Source organism: Rhinoraja longicauda, chromosome 40 (genome assembly GCF_053455715.1).
Source record: "Rhinoraja longicauda isolate Sanriku21f chromosome 40, sRhiLon1.1, whole genome shotgun sequence".
Classification (NCBI taxonomy): Eukaryota; Metazoa; Chordata; class Chondrichthyes; order Rajiformes; family Arhynchobatidae; genus Rhinoraja; species Rhinoraja longicauda.
Window position 1 is genome coordinate 15,937,549 of NC_135992.1, and position 19,181 is coordinate 15,956,729.

A 19,181-nucleotide genomic window follows, 5' to 3' on the forward strand; every position below is an offset into this window, starting at 1 on the left:
TACACTACGTACACCTGTGTACACCTGTGTACACTACGTACACCTGTGTACACCTATGTACACTATGTACACCTGTGTACACCCATGTACATTACGTACACCTGTGTACACCTGCGTACACTACGTACACCTGTGTACACCTGTGTACACCTGTGTACACCTGCGTACACTACGTACACCTGTGTACACCTGTGTACACCTGTGTACACTACGTACACCTGCGATCATCCTGGCTGAGTGGGTGGGCGGTCAGCTCTGGACGGCAGGGTGCCAGGTGTAGGAGGAGCGGCCCACATACCCTGTGACCCACCCAGGTCAGCCCATGGGTGAGATGGGCCAAAGGGCAGTGGGTTGACTACAGCTCGCTACGTACACTACCCCACCTCGCCCCTCCTGCAGTGTCCCCTGGAGCTAAGCCCCGGCACTCCGGGTAGCCTGGCCGCTAGACTGGTCTCACTCACTCTACGGTGAAGAGGACCGGACGAGGGCTTTGCCACTGACAGCCACGCCCAGGGGAAATGGTGGAGAGTGAGTGATCACTGGTGCCACCCACCACCACCAGTGGCGCGGCATTCCACGGGCGCCAAACGCAAAGGGTCGTCCCGTCAAAGTGGCGAAGAGTAGCTGTTCGCTGGGTGGGAGACGGGTGATTTACGGGGGGTCCGGCACAGCCAGTAATGGGAGAACAACGACCTACCTGTGGGCTGTTCTGCATCCGCTACGTAATACGAGTACAGGGCCGGTTGGTGCTTGCAGTAGGCGTCCGTCTCATACGACGTGGTGTCAGGGTACTGTGGAGAAGAGGGCACAGCTGTCAGCGCACTAAACGTACAGACAAGCAACTGCAGGTGCTGCTTTTGGCACAAAGTGCTGGAGTAACTCAGCAGGTCGGGCAGCACCTCTGGAGAACAAGGAGTAGGTGGCGTCTCAGGTCGGGACCCTTCTTCAGTCTGAAGTTCCTTTGTTCACAAGTCAGAGGAGCAGAATTCGGCCCATCAAGACTGCTTGCCCATTCAATCATGGCTGATCGATCCCTCCCTCTCACCCCATTCTCCTGCCTTCTCCCCATAACCCCCTGATGCCTTCGTGTGATTGAGGAGGTCTGTGTTGGCCGCTCCCATGAAGGATGGCAGCAGATGGAAGGACCCTCAGCACTGTGCCACGGCCGTTCGCCAGGCAATGCCACATCTACCACACCTTCTCTGACTGAAAAAGTTTTTCCTCATCTCCGTTCTAAATGGCCTACCCCTTATTCTTAAACTGTGGCCCCTGGTTCTGGACTCCCCCAACATTGGGAACATGTTTCCTGCCTCTAACGTGTCCAACCCCTTAATAATCTTATACGTTTCGATAAGATCTCCTCTCATTCTTCTAAATTCCAGTGTATACAAGCCTAGTCGATCCAGTCTTTCAACATATGACAGTCCCGCCATTCCAGGAATTAACCTAGTAAACCTACGCTGCACGCCCTCAATAGCAAGAATATCCTTCCTATAATTTGGAGACCAAAACTGCACACAGTACTCCAGGTGTGGTCTCACTAGGGCCCTGTACAACTGCAGAAGGACCTCTTTGCTCCTATACTCAACTCCTCTTGTTATGAAGGCCAACATTCCATTGGCTTTCTTCACTGCCTGCTGTACCTGCATGCTTCCTTTCAGTGACTGATGCACTAGGACACCCAGATCTTGTTGTTCTCCGTTCTAAATGGCCTGCCCCTTATTCTTAAACTGTGGCCCCTTGTTCTGGACTCCCCCAACATTGGGAACATGTTTTCTGCCTCTAACGTGTCCAACCCCTTAATAATCTTATACGTTTCGATAAGATCCCCTTCTAAATTCCAGTGTGTACAAGTACACTGGGGTGTGGCGCTGTGAGGCAGCAGCTCTACCCGCTGCGTATTTGCAGCGAGTGTTTGCCGTGGCTCAGGTGGGCAGAGAGAGAGAGAGAGAGAGAGCGTGGGGTTTGAACCCACATTGCCAGCTGTTTCCTCTTGCCATGGTGTTTGGGCCCGTATCTGTGCTGTCTGGGCTCTGGGGAGTGGGGGGAGTGACAGATGATGTCCACGATTGCTCAGTGAACCGCGCTGATCATTTGAATAGATGCTTGCCTGCCTGTCACTTTCTCTTTCCCAGTACTTCACAGCACGTCATCCATGCCATCTGCTCCCTGCCCACGTTAGTCTCCATGTGTAGGAAGGAACTGCAGATGCGGGTTTAACCCCGAAGACAGACACAGAACGCTGGAGTAACTCAGCGGGTCAGGCAGCATCTCTGGAGAGAAGAAATGGGTGACGTTTCGGGTCGAGACCCTTCTACAGACTGCAAAGTTTGTAGGACCATATCTAAAAACATTTTTTAACCACCGATTGTTACAAGCGACTTAAAAGATTGATCAATGTGCAGTAAAAGCATTGACAAGGAAGTGAAGAATTTCACAGGAAGGTTTAGAATAATTATCCAGTGCCCTGTTTAGTTTAGTTTAGAGATACAGTGTAGAAACAAGGCCTTCGGCCACCGAGACCACGCGACCAGCGATCCCCACACATAAACTTTTCAGTCAGAGAGTTGTGAATCTGTGGAATTCTCTGCCTCAGAAGGCAGTGGAGGCCAATTCTCTGAATGCATTCAAGAGAGAGCTAGATAGGGCTCTTAAGGATAGCGGAGTCAGGGGGTATGGGGAGAAGGCAGGAACGGGGTACTGATTGTGGATGATCAGCCATGATCACATTGAATGGCGGTGCTGGTTTGAAGGGCCGAATGGCCTCCTCCTGCACCTATTGTCTATTGTCTATTAACACTATCATACACACACTAGGGACAATTTTCTACATTTATACCAAGCCCAATTAACCTACAAACCTGTACGTCTTTGGAGTGTGGGAGGAAACCGGAGCACCCGGAGAAACCCACGCAGGTCACGGGGAGAACGTGCAAACTCCGTGCAGACAGCAGCCATAGCCAGGGTCAAACCTGGGTCTCTGGCTCCGTGAGGCAGCAGCTCTACCCGCTGCGCCACCGTGCAACCCCACTCTAACAGTGAAGTCTGATCAACCCAGCCTAGGGCAACGGCACAGTAGCACAGCGGTTGAGTTGCTGCTTTACAGCGAATGCAGCGCCGGAGACTCAGGTTCGATCCTGACTACGGGTGCTGCACTATAAGGAGTTTGTACGTTCTCCCCGTGACCTGCGTGGGTTTTCTCCGAGATCTTCGGTTTCCTCCCACACTCCAAAGACGTACAGGTATGTAGGTTAATTGGCTGGGCAAATGTAAAAATTGTCCCTAGTGTGTGTAGGATAGTGTTAATGTGCAGGGATCGCTGGCGGCACGGACTTGGTGGGCCGAAAAGGCCTGTTTCCGGCTGTATATATATGATATGATATGATATGATATGATATATATATATATACATATTCATTTGCAAAATATATATATTAACGTTCAATACTTACTAGAGAAATCTGTGGTGGTTCAATCCTAGAGGGAACAAAAATAAAAGAATATTTAGAACATTAATAGTAGCAGAAAACCATGGTTTTCCCAAACCTGCTTCAACAAAACAATCCTCTCTGATGCAGATCGAAGGTATCACAGAATGCTGGAGTAACTCAGCGGGTCAGGCAGCATGACTGGAGTCTGAAGAAGGGTCTCGACCCGAAACGTCACCCATTCCTTCTCTCCAGAGATACTGCCTGACCCGCTGAGTTACTCCAGCATTTTGTGATCCCTTCGATTTGTACCGGCACCTGCAGTTATTTTCCCACACGACAGAAGTCAGCAACTACAGAACAGTTCCAAACATAATTCCCATCTTTGGAATGCGGGAGGGAACCAGAACCCATAGCAGAATCCCTCATAGTCACAGGGAGAACGTGCAAACTCCACACAGACTGCACCCGAGGTCAGAATCGAACCTGGGTCCCTGGCAACAAAGATAATCGTGGAACCTTTTATAACAGAACGGACAAAATGGCCTCACAGTGACAGTGGGCCATAGAGTCATAGAGTGTGGAAACTGGCCCTTCAGCCCAACCTGCCCACAACAACCAGCCTCACCAGTCCCACCTGCCTGCGTTTGGCCCAAATCCCTCCAAACCTGTCCTATCCATGTACCTGTCTAAATGTTTCTTAAACGTTGGGATAGTCCCTGCCTCAACTACCTCCTCCGGCAGCTCGTTCCATACCCCCACCACCCTTCATGTGAAAAAGTTACCCCTCAGGTTCCTTCCCACAGGCCACCAGGACTGTTAACTCTCATATCACCAGGGACTCATTTAATTTATCCACCATTCATTTATTTTTGTGTTCAAACATTTTCTTTCTGTTGTGTTTTGTAGTTTAGCACGATCCGCAGGCGTTGGCACTTTCATTTCACTGCATATCTTGTGTTTGTGTGTGACAAATAGACTTGACTTGACTTGACTTGAATAAATCTTTCTCCTCTCACCTTAAACCCATGTCCTCTGGTTCTTGATTCTCCTACTCTGGGTAAAATACTCCCAAGCCATTCCCCTCATGATTTTATAGACCTCTGTAAGATCACCCCTCAGCCTCCTGTGCTCCAAGGAGTAGAGTCCTAATCTGCTCAACCTCTCTCCATATCTCTGGCACTCTAATCCTGTCAACATCCTTGTAAATCATCTCTGTGCTACGTTCAGTTTCCTCTGTTTATTAGGCTGGTTTCTGAATAATTGATGTTGGCTATTTTGGACAAAGTCTCCCCCCCCCCTTGACATCAGTCTGAGGAAGGGTCTCGACCCGAAACGTCACCCATTCCTTCTCTCCAGAGATGCTGCCTGACCTGCTGAGTTACTCCAGCATTTTGTGATACCTTCCGTTGCAATCTGTGTCTTGGGTTTAATTTACTTTAGAGATACAACAACAGGCCCTTCGGCCCATTGAGACCATCAATCACCCGAGTTTGCACTAGTTCCATGAAAACTAAAGCAAATAAAACAGAAAGCACTCCTGACCAATGGTTGCAAGACACTTGTCTGAGTCAGGATCACATTTAGACAGAAGTCACACTGTCTGCAAACCACAATAAATAAGCAAGGGTCATCAGAACAACATGACCGCCTTGCACAGTCAGCTTCCGCCCAGTCAGGAGACGATCAGAGGCCATACCGCTGAGTTACTCCGGCACTCTGTGAAACGTCACCTATCCATGTGAAACGTTACCTATCCATGTTCTCCACAGATGCTGCCTGACCCGCTGAGTTACTCCAGCACTCTGTGAAACGTCACCTGTCCATGTTCTCCACAGATGCTGCCTGACCCGCTGAGTTACTCCAGCACTCTGTGTCTTCTTCGCAGTATTATGGTCTGGTTTGCGAGTATTACTGACGATTAATTTATTATTTTTTTGATCATCTGTTTTTAGTGCATTAACGGGTCAGTAAAGCTGCAGCAAGTGAGTACTTCCTAGGTCTGCTGCCGATACATCTGACAATTGAACGTGTGACAATGACACATGGCGGCACGTTGGCGCAGCGGGTAGAGCTGCTGCCTCACAGCGCCGGAGACCCGGGTTCCATCCTGACTACGGGCGCTGTCTGTGCGGAGTTTGTACGTTTTCCGCGTGGGTTTTCTCCGGGTGCTCTGGTCTCCTCCCACACTCCAAAAGCGTACAGGTTTGTAGGTTAATGGCTTTTGTAAAATTGTAAATGGTCCCTCGTGTGTGTAGCATAGAGTTAGTGTGTGGGGATCGCAGGGCAGTGTGGACCCGGTGGCCGAAGGGCCTGTTTCCACACTATCTCCAAAATAAATCTCCTGTTTATGATCTATTTCTTTCTGTTGGAGCCCCGACACTCCCCCTCCCCCTCCCCATCCCACCTCACCCACACTGTGCCTTACCCCACATCGCTCATCTCCAAGGTAATCAGTCTCTCTCTCTCTCTCCCTCTCTCCCTCTCTCCCTCTCTCCCTCTCTCTCTCTCTCTCTCTCTCTCTCTCTCTCTCTCTCCCTCTCTCCCTCTCTCCCTCTCTCCTCTCTCTCTCTCTCTCTCTCTCTCTCTCTCTCTCCCTCTCTCTCTCTCTCTCTCTCTCTCTCTCTGTCTCTCTGTCCTCTGTCTCTCTCTCTGTCTCAGTCTCTCACTCTCTCTCTGCTCTCTGTCTCTCCTCTGTCTCTCCCTCTGTCCTCTCCCTCTCCCTCTCCCTCTCCCTCTCCCTCTCCCTCTCCCTCTCCCTCTCCCTCTCCCTCTCCCTCTCCCTCTCCCTCTCCCTCTCCTCTCACCTCTCCCTCTCCCTCTCCCTCTCCCTCTCCCTCTCCCTCTCCCCCTGTCTTGTTGTTGTCTCCAGGAGTGCCGGGTGCCAGGCTCTCTGCTCCAGTGTGAAACCTGTTCTATGTCCCACCTGGGGTTGTGCAGCCACTGGAGTGGTGTGGAGTTCAGCACGGACTCCCAGCCTTCACGAGAGTGGGAGTGAGGAGTCCTTCTGCAGACCCACCTGAAGACCCAAAGTGTCACCTCTCGGCGTTGTCCAGAGATGCTGCCTGGCCTGTTTTCCACACAGTGGGCTGTGGGTGTGTGGAACGAGCTGTCGCAGGAGGTAGTGGAGGCTGCTGCCACAACTATATTTGAAAGGCATTTGAAGAGGTAGATGGACAGGACAGGTCCAGAGGGAAGTGGGACCAGAGTAGATGGGACACGTTGGTGGGCATGGAAGGGCTAAGGGCCTGTTTCCATGCCGTGTGACTGACCGCACTACCTGGACAGGCAGTATACAGGTAGCCGGAGGTACCTGTACTGCAGCGCAGGTGTTGTTTAAACAAAGGCTGTTGCCACAAGACAGCAGCAGTATCTTCCCCACCGCGACATAATGTGGTGGCACAGTGGGTAACGTTACTGGACTGCCACCTGGACCCCCACTTCAGAGTTGTGGGTTCAAATCCCACCACAGCAGCTGGGACGTTCAAATATGAAACCATGGTGACTGCTAAACCACTGGGTTGTTGCAAAAATAAATCTGGCTCAATAACGCCCAGACCATCACACACACGAACCAACCTCCCTCCCACTGACTCCATCTACACCCACGCTGCCTCGGCAAGGCCAGCAGCATCATCAAGGACCAGTCTCACCCCGGCCACTCCCTCTTCTCCCCCTCCTCCATCGGGCAAGAGGTACAGAAGTGTGAAAACGCACACCTCCAGATTCAGGGACAGTTTCTTCCGAGCTGTTATCAGGCAACTGAACCATCCTACCACAACCAGAGAGCAGTGCTGAACTACTATCTACCTCATTGGAGACCCTCGGACTATCCTTGATCGGACTTTGGTGTCCACTAAACGTTATTCCCTTATCGTGTATCTGTAACCACCCTGACCACACTCTCATCTCACTCCTGCCATTGGGTAGAAGGTATCGGAGCTCAGCTTGTCGGGTAGCACCTGTGGAGGGAAATGGATAGGTGACGCTTTGGGTCAGAAATATCCCAGTGTGGGTGGAAATCCCCCTGATATCTTGGTCCTCTTCCATCCCAACGCCACCACTCCTTTGCAACAATCAGAACAGACTGAAGAAGGGACCTGACCCAAAACTGCATCTCTCCATTCCTTCCACAGATGCTGCCTGACCCGCTGAGTTCCTCCAGCACTTTGCTTTGTTCAAGATTCCAGCATCTACAGTTAGTTGTGTTTAGTTCAGTTTAGAGATACAGCGTGGAAACAGGCCCATCGGCCCACCGAGTCCGCACCGACCAGCGATCCCCGCACACTAACACTATCCTACACACACTAACACTATCCTACACACACTAGGGACAATTTACATTTATACCAAGCCAATTAGCCTAGAAATTTGTACGTCTTTGGAGTGTGGGAGGAAACCGAAGATCTTGGAGAAAACCCACGCAGGTCACGGGGAGAACGTACAAACTCCGTACAGACAGCGCCCGTAGTCGGGATGGAACCCGGGTCTCCGGCGCTGTGAGGCAGCAGCTCTACCCGCTGCGCCACCATGCCAACCATTTCTATTGTGGCTGCAAGGGAAGGCAACAAGAGCAAACTGTTCCATGTCCCCACCGGCCCCACCGCTGGAAAGAGGAACTGCATGGAAGTGTTGCTCTGCCTCCAGGATGTGAGTGACGTCAGATTAGCCACAGACCCCACAGCCGAGTTGTGCCCAGGCTTACCGGCCGATCCATCAGTTCCTTATCCCGCCACCACTTTGGTGGCCCTCGGACTATCCTTCATCGGACTTTGGTCATAAGTAATAGCAGCAGAATCAGGCCATTCGGCCCATCGAGTCTACTCCGCCATTCAATCATGGCAGATCTATCTATCCCTCCTAACCCCATTCTCCTGCCTTCTCCCCATAACCCCCGACACCCGCACTAATCAAGAGTCTATCCTCTGTTTTAAAAATATCCACTTGGACTTGGCTGCCACAGCCTTCTGTGGCAAATAATTCCACAGATTCACCACCCTCTGACTAAAGACATTCCTCCTCATCTCCTTCCTAAGGGAACGTCCTTTAATTCTCAGGCTATGACCTCTAGTTCCTAGACTCTCCCACTAGTGGAAACATCCTCTCCTCATCCACTCTATCCAGGCCGCTCACTGTTCAATACGTTTCAATGAGGTCCCTCCTCATTCTTCTAAACTCGGGTGAGTACAGGCCCAGCCCCTGTAGTTTGCTGGCTTTACCTTGCACTAAACGTTATTCCCTTATCATGTAACTGTACACTGTAAATGGCTCGATTGTAATCACGTATTGTCTTTCCCCTGACTGGTTAGCACGCAGCAAAAGCTTTTCACTGTACCTTGGTACACGTGACTATAAACCCGAGCTGGCCTGAAGTTCAGGTAATGTTCCTGTTGACAGGAGCACCCTCTAAACACGCACACCGTTCCCATTGCCCCTGAACCATCCCTGTGTCTCAGCACCCAGCAACATGCCCGGCCCCCACTAGGCTCTGCCTCTGTCGTGCTCTCCTCCCTCGGTTAACTCCATCAGTGGTTGGTGTGATTTAATCTCCACCCCACCCCGAGCCCTCTGCTCCACACAGCTGTCTGACACCACTAAATATATTTTTTAAGCGGTGCGGTTAAATTGTGTTGACTTTAAAAATACCATCCACCGTTCCACTAACACCGTCCCACCCAACCCAACCCAACAGGCTACGATTCTTCACTGACACTTGTCCTCGGCTTGCGGCCTGCGTTGGAAGATCTTCTATCTGCTCCAGAGATAGGAGAGATGCCGGGAACTGCTGATGCTGCTATCTTGAGCAAAAAAACAAAGAGCTGGAGAAACTCAGTGGGTCAGGCAGCAACTGTGGAGGGAATAGAGACCGAAGAAGGGTCCCGCCCCAAAACCTCGTCGGTCCATTCCTTCCACAGATGCTGCCAGACCCGCTGAGTTCCTCCAGCACCTTGTTTTCCACTCAAGATCATGTTAACATAGAGACACTAGGAACTGCAGATGCTAGAATCTTGCACAGAATGCAAAGTGCTGGAGTAACTCAGCGGGTCAGGCAGCATCTCTGGAGAACATGGATAGGTGACATTTCACAGAGTGCTGGAGTAACTCAGTGGGTCAGGCAGCATCTGTGGAGAGGAGTGGGTGACGTTTCACAGAGTGCTGGAGTAACTCAGCGGGTCAGGCAGCATCTTTGGAGAACAAGGATAGGCAATGTTTTAAAGTTGTGCAGGAAAATAACTGCAGATGCTGGTACAAATCAAAAGTATCACAAAATGCTGGCGTAACTCAGCGGGTCAGGCAGCATCTTGGAGAGAAGGAATGGGTGACGTTTCGGGTCGAGACCCTTCTTCAGTCTGAGGAAGGGTCTCGACCCGAAACGTCACCCATTCCTTCTCTCCAGAGATGCTGCCCGACCCACTGAGTTACTCCAGCATTTTTGTGTTCTCTTTCTGCAGATCCTGCCTGACCTGCTGAATATCTTTGAGTTTACCACATAAACATTTACGACAGCACTTGTACAGAACAGTGATGAACGATGGACTGTCGTGGATAGTTGCCGAAGACCAGGACAGGAAGAAGGAACAGGAGCCGGAAAACTGTGACGTCCAAGTTCAGGAATGGCTTCTTCCCTACAGCCATCAGGCTACTAAACACCACAACCTCAAATAAGCTCCGAACTACATAGACTATTGTAGTGTACGAAGGAACTGTAGATGCTGGTTTAAACCAAAGAAAGAAGGGTCTCGACCCACAACGTCACCCATTCCTTCTCTCCAGAGATGCTGCCTGTCCCGCTGAGTTACTCCAGCATTTAGACTAGTATTGTTATTATTGCACTATCACGATCTGTTTGTTCTTTATGTGTATGTATGTGTGCGCGTGTGTGTATATACATGTGTATATGTGAGTACACACACACTGAACGTTTTTGTTCTTGTTTATGATATTGTTTACAGTACACTATGTTTACACATTGCCCTGTGCTGCTGCAAGTGAGAATGTTATTGTTCTGTCTGGACAGAGGAGGTTTACAAGAATGATTTAGATATTTTTTTAGATTTTAGATTTAGAGATACAGCGCGGAAACAGGCCCTTCGGCCCCCCGGGTCCGTGCCGCCCAGCGATCCCTGCACACTAACACTATCCTACACACACACTAGGGACAATTTTAACATTTACCCAGTCAATTATCCTACGTACCTGCACGTCTTTGGAGCGTGGGAGGAAACCGAAGATCTCGGAGAAAACCCACGCAGGTCACGGGGAGAACGTACAAACTCCGTACAGACGGCGCCCGTAGTCAGGATCGAACCTGAGTCTCCGGCGCTGCATTCGCTGTAAGGCAGCAACTCTACCGCTGCACCACCGATGACCCCAGGAATGAGTAGCTTAACCTATAATGAGCGTTTGTCGACAAAGGCCCGGATAGAGTGGATGTGGAGAGGGTGTTTCCACTAGTGGGAGAGTCTAGGACCAGAGGGCACAGCCTCAGAATTAAAGGACGTTCCTTTAGGAAGGAGATGAGGAGGAATTTCTTTAGTCAGAAGGTGGTGAATCTGTGGAATTCTGTGGAGGCCAAGTCAGTGGGTATTTTTAAGGCAGAGATAGATAGATTCTTGATCAGTGCGGGTGTCAGGGGTAATGGGGAGAAGGCAGGAGAATGGGGTTAGGAGGGAGAGATAGATCAGCCATGATAGAATAGTGTAGATGGGCCAAATGGCCTAATTCTGCTCCTATCATTTATGACCTTATCAAACACTGTTGGCATGTGAGGGGGGTGCTGGCGTGGGTCAGAGCAGTGGACTTGCTGCAGTTGGTTTCACAATGCTGTCAGCGCTGACTAATTCCAGTCCGTCAGGAGGAGCTGCTTTGGAGAAGTGACGTTGCCATGTGGTGGTCATAAGGCCCGGTTGCACTCCGCAACTCCACTCTGGGTATGCTAACGTGGGGGAAATGGCACCGACTCTTCCCAGTCCATGACCTGCCATCTCCTGCTGCCTAAAGTGCCGCTCTCCACGGTTAATGCCCCAACAGCACGAGGGATTCAGTCAAACAGCACACAACAGGCAAGGAGTAACTCTGAGAGGGGAGGGTGGGTGGGTGGGTGGAGGAGTGATGGTGGAGGCAGTGTTTAAGAGGCGTTTAGACAGGCGCATGGGTAAGCAGTTAATGGAGGGACATGGATCACGTGCAGGTGGAAGAGATTAGTGTAACACGGCATCATGCTCAGCACGGGCATTATGGGCTGAAGGGCCTACCCCTGTGGTGTGCCCACAGGAACAGGAAAGGTTTAGAGGGATTTGGGCCAAATTCAGCTCTTGGGTAGATGGGGCATTGGTTGGCACAGGCTAGTTGGGTTCAAGGCTAGGGTAGATGGGGCATTGGTTGGCACAGACTAGTTGGGTTCAGCTCTAGGGTAGATGGGGCATTAGTTGGCAAGAGTTAGTTGGGTTCAGGACTAGTGTAGATGGGGCATTGGTTGGCACTGACTAGTTGGGTTCTGGGCTAGGGTAGATGGGGCATTGGTTGGCAAGGGTTAGTTGGGTTCAGGACTAGGGTAGATGGAGCATTGGTTGGCACTGACTAGTTGGGTTCAGCTCTTGGGTAGATGGGGCATTGGCTAGCAAGGCTAGTTGGGTTCAAGGCTGGGGTAGATGGGGCATTGGCTGGCAAGGGCTAGTTGGGTTCAGGGCTGGGGTAGATGGGGCATTGGTTGGCACGGGCTAGTTGGGTTCAGCTCGGGTAGATGGGCATTGGTTGGCACAGACTAGTTGGGTTCAGGGCTAGGGTAGATGGGGCATTGGTTGGCAAGGGTTAGTTGGGTTCAGGACTAAGGTAGATGGGGCATTGGCTGGCAAGGCTAGTTGGGTTCAAGGCTGGGGTAGATGGGGCATTGGTTGGCACGGGCTAGTTGGGTTCAGCTCGGGTAGATGGGGCATTGGCTGGTAAGGGTTAGTTGGGTTCAGCTCGTGGGTAGATGGGGCATTGGCTGGCAAGGCTAGTTGGGTTCAGCTCGTGGGTAGATGGGGCATTGGCTGGCAAGGCTAGTTGGGTTCAGCTCTTGGGTGGATGGGGCATTGGTTGGCACGGGCTAGTTGGATTCAAGGCTGGGGTAGATGGGGCATTGGTTGGCAAGGGCTAGTTGGGTTCAGGGCTGGGGTAGATGGGGAATTGGCTGGCAAGGCTAGTTGGGTTCAGCTCTTGGGTAGATGGGGCATTGGTTGGCAAGGGCTAATTGGGTTCAGGGCTGGGGTAGATGGGGCATTGGTTGGCACGGGCTAGTTGGGTTCAGCTCTTGGGTGGATGGGGCATTGGTTGGCACGGGCTAGTTGGGTTCAGGGCTAGGGTAGATGGGGCATTGGTTGGCATGGGCTAGTTGGGTTGGAGGGCCTGTTTCCACGCTGTGTGACTCCATGAAAGCTTCAGACAGTACGTTGGTGCTCCAACAAGCGATGGTGAGGAGCTGTGGGCTGAGGGACTGCCCCATCTTAGTGACCAACCTCAATAGCTCCAAGGACATGAGCAGACCCAAGAGCTTCCCAGGTTACTCTGCTCTTGGCCGCCTCCTGGTGGCTAGCTGCGGTTATTATTGTTGCAGGATTAGGAGAATGTTGCCTTTTCTATTTGGCCAGAGCATGTTTGGAGGTCAGATGAGGTGAGGAAGGGATTTTTTAAAAATCAGCAGTAATTAAGGAACTCTCTCAATGTGCCTCAAATTCCCCTTCATTGTCGTCACCCCTCCAGTTGAACAAAATAAAGTTAACTCATAGAACAGTGAAGCACAGCAACAGGCCCTTCGGCCCACAATGTCCATGCTGAGAAGAATGCAAAGTTGACCTCATCATCTCCACTGCCTGCATGTAATCCTCTATGCCCTGTAGATCCATGCGGTCTCTTAAACACCTCTATTGTACTTGCCTCCACCACCACCCCTGGTTCCACGCACCCACCACCCTCTTTGTGTAAAGTAATCACCCTGCACCATCTCCTTTAAACCTTGCCCCTTTTCACTATGTTCTCTAGTGTTTAACATTTCCACTTTGGGGGCAAGGTTCGGACTCTCCACCCGATCTCTGCCTCTCGCCATTCAGTTGTACAACCAGTCCATCAACACAACTGGATCACAGACGGCATTTGGAATATAAGAAAATAACTGCAGATGCTGGTACAAATCGAAGGTATTTATTCACAAAATGCTGGAGTAACTCAGCAGGTCAGGCAGCATCTCAGGAGAGAAGGAATGGGTGACGTTTCGGGTCGAGACTGAAGAAGGGTCTCGACACGAAACGTCACCCATTCCTTCTCTCCTGGGACGGCACTTGGAGATGTGTAACGTTCTCTCCTCTTCGAGGACTGGAACCAAGTGCACTGTTGGTGGTGTGGGAAGTCAACGTGATACGTCAATGGAACAACGGACCCAGCGCAGGGGAGGGAAGGACAACGGACAATGGACAATGGTGGACCTGGTGTGGGGGGATCGCGGTGAGGGGGGGGGAGAGAACATAGAGACCTTGTGTGTGGGGGACCGTCGTGAGGGGAGGGGGGAAGAACAATGGACAATGGAGGACTTGGTGTGGGGGGATCGCGGTGAGGGGGGGGGACAAAGATGGGCCCTTTGTAACTTTGTAACTTTGTCTGCGCCCTTTATGGGTGACTATTTGCATACCTAGGGCGAGCAAGCAAGGAGTTTCACTGTGACTGTGTGACAATAAAGTATTCATTCATTCAATGCACATCAACAATCTGCATCGATCTACCATCGATCTGCCAACAATGCTCCCAGAGTTTCACTGTGACGTCACTCTCAAAATGATACCCGATCACAAGGAGAGGTTATTGCAGATGGTTGCAGCTGAGATATGGAGTAGGTTTGCGGGCAGACCAGAGGTGGAGGAGGCAGAGGATAGGAAGGTTCAGGGAGAGAGTTCCAGGGATGAATGCACTGCAGTCAGTGGTGGGGTGAAGGAAGTGAACCTACACAGCAAACAGAGTTAGCCCAGTCTAGAGAGGGTATGGGCACGGTGCTGGAAGAACCCAGTAGGTCAGGCAGCATCTGTGGAAGGCCATTCACTGACGATGTTTTGGGCTGGGACCCTTCTTCTGACTCATAGAGTTGAGGGGTGGAGGGGGGGGATGGGGAAGAAAGCTGGAGAGAGAGGTGGGGGCTCGACAGACTGGCGAGTGATGGGTGGAGATGGGTGGAGTGTGACAATGGCTGGAGGTGAAAAGGAGATGAGAGGGTAGGAGTGAAATGTGAAGCCGGAGGAGGGGATGTGGGTGGAAGGGGGGGGGGGGAATGAAGGGGGAATAAAAGGGAAAAGGGAGACTCGGGGATGGGAGATGAACATAGGGAGGAGAGGAGAGGAGGGGAGGAAAGGAGGGGAGGATAGGAGAGGAAAGAGGAAGAGGAAAGGAGGGGAGGATAGGAGAGGAAAGAGGAAGAGGGAGGGAGGAGAGGAAAGGAGGAGAGGGAGGGAGGAGAGGAGAGGAGGAGGAGAGGAAAGGAGGGGAGGAGAGGAGGGGAGGGGAGGAAGGGAGGAGGGGAAAGGAGGAGATGAGAGGAGGGGAGGGGAGAAGAGGAAGGGAAGGAACAGCGGGATGGCGGTGGTGGGGGTAATGTGTGGGTCAGGGTGGGAGGTATTACTTGACATTGGAGAGTTCACTGTCCACACTGTTGGACAGCCAGCTACCCCATGTATTGCTGTGGACAGGGTTAACTGTTCTCTCAGAGAGAGGGAGAGGCCACAGATTTGGCGAAGATAAGACAAACCTCAATGTGCACAGGATGAAACGATTGGAGCGGAGGCTTTCACGGGCGCACGGCAGATTTAACCCAACGCGCTGTGTGTGTGATGTTGCACAAATCCAACTGGGCAATCAGCAGCCTGGTATACATGTAGCACTGGGAGAGGAACACTGGCATCTGCCATGTCCCACTGCACCCCATCAACTACTGAAGACAGATGCTGTGTCACAAAGCTGTTTGCAAAGCCGTCTCATCACAACAAGAGAGCCGTCCTGAACCACCGTCCACCTCATTGGTGACCCTCGGACTATCCTTGATCGGACTTTGCTGGCTTTACCTTGCACTAAACATTATTCCCTTATCCTGTGTCTGTATACTGTAAATGGCTCAATTGTAATCATGTATTGTATACACTGGAATTTAGAAGGATGAGAGGAGATCTTATCGAAACGTATAAGATTATTAAGGGGTTGGACACGTTAGAGGCAGGAAACATGTTCCCAATGTTGGGGGAGTCCGGAACAAGGGGCCACGGTTTAAGAATAAGGGGTAGGCCATTTAGAACTGAGATGAGGAAAAACTTTTTCAGTCAGAGAGTTGTGAATCTGTGGAATTCTCTGCCTCAGAGGGCAGTGGAGGCCAATTCTCTGAATGCATTCAAGAGAGAGCTGGATAGAGCTCTTAAGGATAGCGGAGTCAGGGGGTATGTGGAGAAGGCAGGAACGGGGTACTGATTGAGAATGATCAGCCATGACCACATTGAATGGCGATGCTGGCTCGAAGGGCCGAATGGCCTCCTCCTGCACCTATTGTCTATTGTCTTTCCACTGACTGGTTAGCACGCAACAAAAGCTTTTCACTGTACCTCGGTACACGTGACAATAAACTAGACTAAACAGAACACCATGGGGAGGATCCGAGAGGATGAACACATAGTGTTTTGCCCAGGGTAGGGGAATAAAGAACTAGAGGGCATCGACTTCAGATGAGAGGGGAAAGATTTAATAGAGACCTGTAGGACAACCTTTTCACTTAGAGGATGGTGAGAATATGGAACTAGCTGTCAGAATATCCCTCTAATCCTTTCCTATCCATGAGCCTGTCCAATGCTGTTATAGCATCTCCCATCTCCCTCCTCTGACAGCTCATTCCATATACCCACCGCCCTCTGAGTGCAAACATTGTTCTTCAGGCTTCTACAAGGCTGCTCCCCCCTCACCTTAAACCCATGTCTTTTAGTTTTTGATTCCTCTACCCTGCTGCAAAGTGACTCTGTGAATTCACCCTGTCTATTCCCCATGACTCCATACACCTCGATAAGATCGCCCATTAGAATCTTGCACTCCAAGGGATAAAGTCCTAGCCTCTTCAAACTCTCCAATGCTGACAACATCTTCATAAAACTTCTCTGCCTCTCTCCAGCTTAATGACATCCTTCTGACAGCAGGCTGGCCAAAACCAAGCACAATACTCCGTGCAAACTCACCAACGTCTCGTACAACTCTAACGTTAGGTCCCAACTTCTTTGCTCAATGCCCCAACTGATGAAGGCCAATGTACCACGAGCCTTCTTCAACATCCTATAGACCAGTGACACCACTTTCAGGGGACTATGCTCCTGCACTCCTAGATCCCTCTGCTCTACAACACTCCCTGTCTACATGTGACACCACTTTCAGGGAACTATGTACCTATGCTCCTAGATGCCTCTGCTCCACAACACTCCCTGTCTACCTGTGACACCACTTTCAGGGAACGATGTACCTGCACTCCTAGATGCCTCTGCTCTACAAGACTCCCTGTCTACCTGTGACACCACTTTCACAGAGCGATGTACCTGTGCTCCTAGATGCCTCTGCTCCAGGTGCTCCTCAAGTTAATTATCTGGGGATAGACACTCCTGCGTCTGTTGTCTATTGTCTATTATCTTTTAAATATTGAGGAAAGCAAGCACAAAATACTCAAGATAGACACAGAGTGCTGGAGTAACTCAGCGGGTCAGGCAGCATCTCTGGGGGTAATGGACAGGTGAGGTTTCGGGAAGGGTCCTGACCCAAAACGTCACCTGTCCATGTTTTGATCTGCAGATTCATTGTTTCGACAGAAAATATTCAAGTTGTCTTCAGTTTGGACAGACGCAAAAGCACGATAACCTCATTAGAAAGCGAGAACAAGTTGTACAACAGTTGTAGCAGCAAAAGACAAACGGATATGCAAATACGCTGTCTATTTATATTAGCCAGCATCAATAATAAAGAACATTAGAGTGTAGAGGTAGGTGGGCTCCGGTCGGCCCCAAGCCTACATCTCCAGTTCCACACACGCCAGCGAGAAGCTCTTAAGGTGGAAAGTTGCAGGTCTGCAATGCCAACAACTCTCCCCTTCTCTGTTGCAACTTCAGGGTTCCTGGGGCAATCACACATGCAGAGCAGAGTGGGCACTGGGACACACAGGAACAGAAGCATTCATGTGCAGGAAAGAACTGTAGGTGCCGGCTTAAATCAAAGATAGGCACAAAGTGCTGGAGTAATTCCAGCACCTCTGGAGAGATGGAATAGGTGATGTTTCTGGTCGAGACCCTTCAGAACTGGTGAAACAAAAGCATTCATCCATGTGGAGCTTCCAGCCAATGTTTTTGCTCTGACCCTCTCTACCCCTGACATTCTTGGAAGCCACACCACCCACCCCAGTTATTAACTTTCCTGCATTTTAAATGTCCAGTATTTCAGTCAGCTATAATGAGACTTCTTTTAAAATCAGTTTCAAGTGTCATCCAAGTGAAACTCAAAGAGTGCCTATGATACAGACACATTTTACTCATTACAATCGTGATTTGGAAGTCCAGAAGTTACAGCCAAGAGGCCAATGTTACACATACTCACAGGGAGAGGCGATTTCACTAAACAGTCTGTCAAAGGTTTGATAAAAACATGTTTGTTCCCAACACCAGTTGTTTTAAAACAGTCCAGATTGTTACAGCTTCAATTGATTCATTTTCTTTGCATCTCAAACTTAAATTTATATGTTGTTTTTTTTGCCATCCGTTTGTAAATTGGTTCGTTTTCTTTAAAAACCCATCCAACAAAACCCAATCTTATTGACACGCAACTAAAGTCCAACATCAGTTCGGTCCAAGCCCGAAACAGAAGCGTTTTTATACTGAAAAGTTCACAAATTATTAGCAAGCAATGTGGGAGAAGGCAACTCCAAACAGACCCAAGAGGGGGGTCTTTATTGACATGTGAGACAGCCAGTAAAGTCTTTAAAAAGTTTCCAGAACTTTCCCCGGCGTCTTGGGCTGGGCTGGGACTCGATGTATCTCGGGGTCTATGTTGGATTGTACTCACTGTGGCGTTTCCAGAGAGTGCATGTTGAATTAACCAGAGGTGTCGCGGCCAATCTTCCGTCTAGTTTCTTTTGAGAGCAACTCTTGTCGCTACAAGCTTTTAAAAAGAATCTGCATTTTGGAATAGGAGGAGCTTGGTGATTTGACCGCAAAAAAAAAATCCCCTTTGTACATTGCACAATCCACAGTCCTGGTACAGTTGAGATATTGTGTGCGAATGGGTTTGGCTGTGTGTGTGTGAGTGTGTGTGTGTGTGTGTGATTGTGTGTGTTATTGTGTGTGTATGTGTGTGTGAGTGTGTTATTGTATGTGTGTGTGTGTGTGTGTGTGTGTGTGTGTGTGTGTGTGTATGTGATTGTGTGTGTGATTGAGTGTGTATGTGATTGTGTGTGTGTGTGATTGAGTGTGTGTGTGATTGTGTGTATGTGTGTGTGTGATTGTGTGTGTGTGATTGAGTGTGTGTGTGATTGTGTGTGTGTGTGATTGAGTGTGTGTGTGTTTGTGTGTGTATGTGTGTTATTGTATGTGATTGTGTGTATGTGTGTGTGTGATTGTGTGTGTGTGTGATTGTGCGTGTGTGTGTGATTGCATGTGTGTGATTGTGTGTGTGTGATTGTGTGTGCGTGTGATTGTGTGTGTGTGTGATTGTGTGTGTGTGTGATTG

General features: G+C 50.2%; 1 pseudogene across 1 annotated transcript in view; it reads right to left on the reverse strand.

Annotated features, from left to right (window-relative positions):
- Positions 1 to 18,601, reverse strand: part of LOC144611419 (transcription factor PU.1-like) — a 24,675-nt pseudogene extending 6,074 nt beyond the window's left edge. The window contains exons 1-3 of the transcript XR_013549516.1: positions 18,519 to 18,601; positions 3,453 to 3,477; positions 698 to 791 (exon numbers count right to left, since the gene is read on the reverse strand). The product of XR_013549516.1 is annotated as a transcription factor PU.1-like (transcript). The remainder of the gene's footprint in view (positions 1 to 697; positions 792 to 3,452; positions 3,478 to 18,518) is intronic.
- Between the last annotated feature and the right edge of the window lie 580 nt (positions 18,602 to 19,181).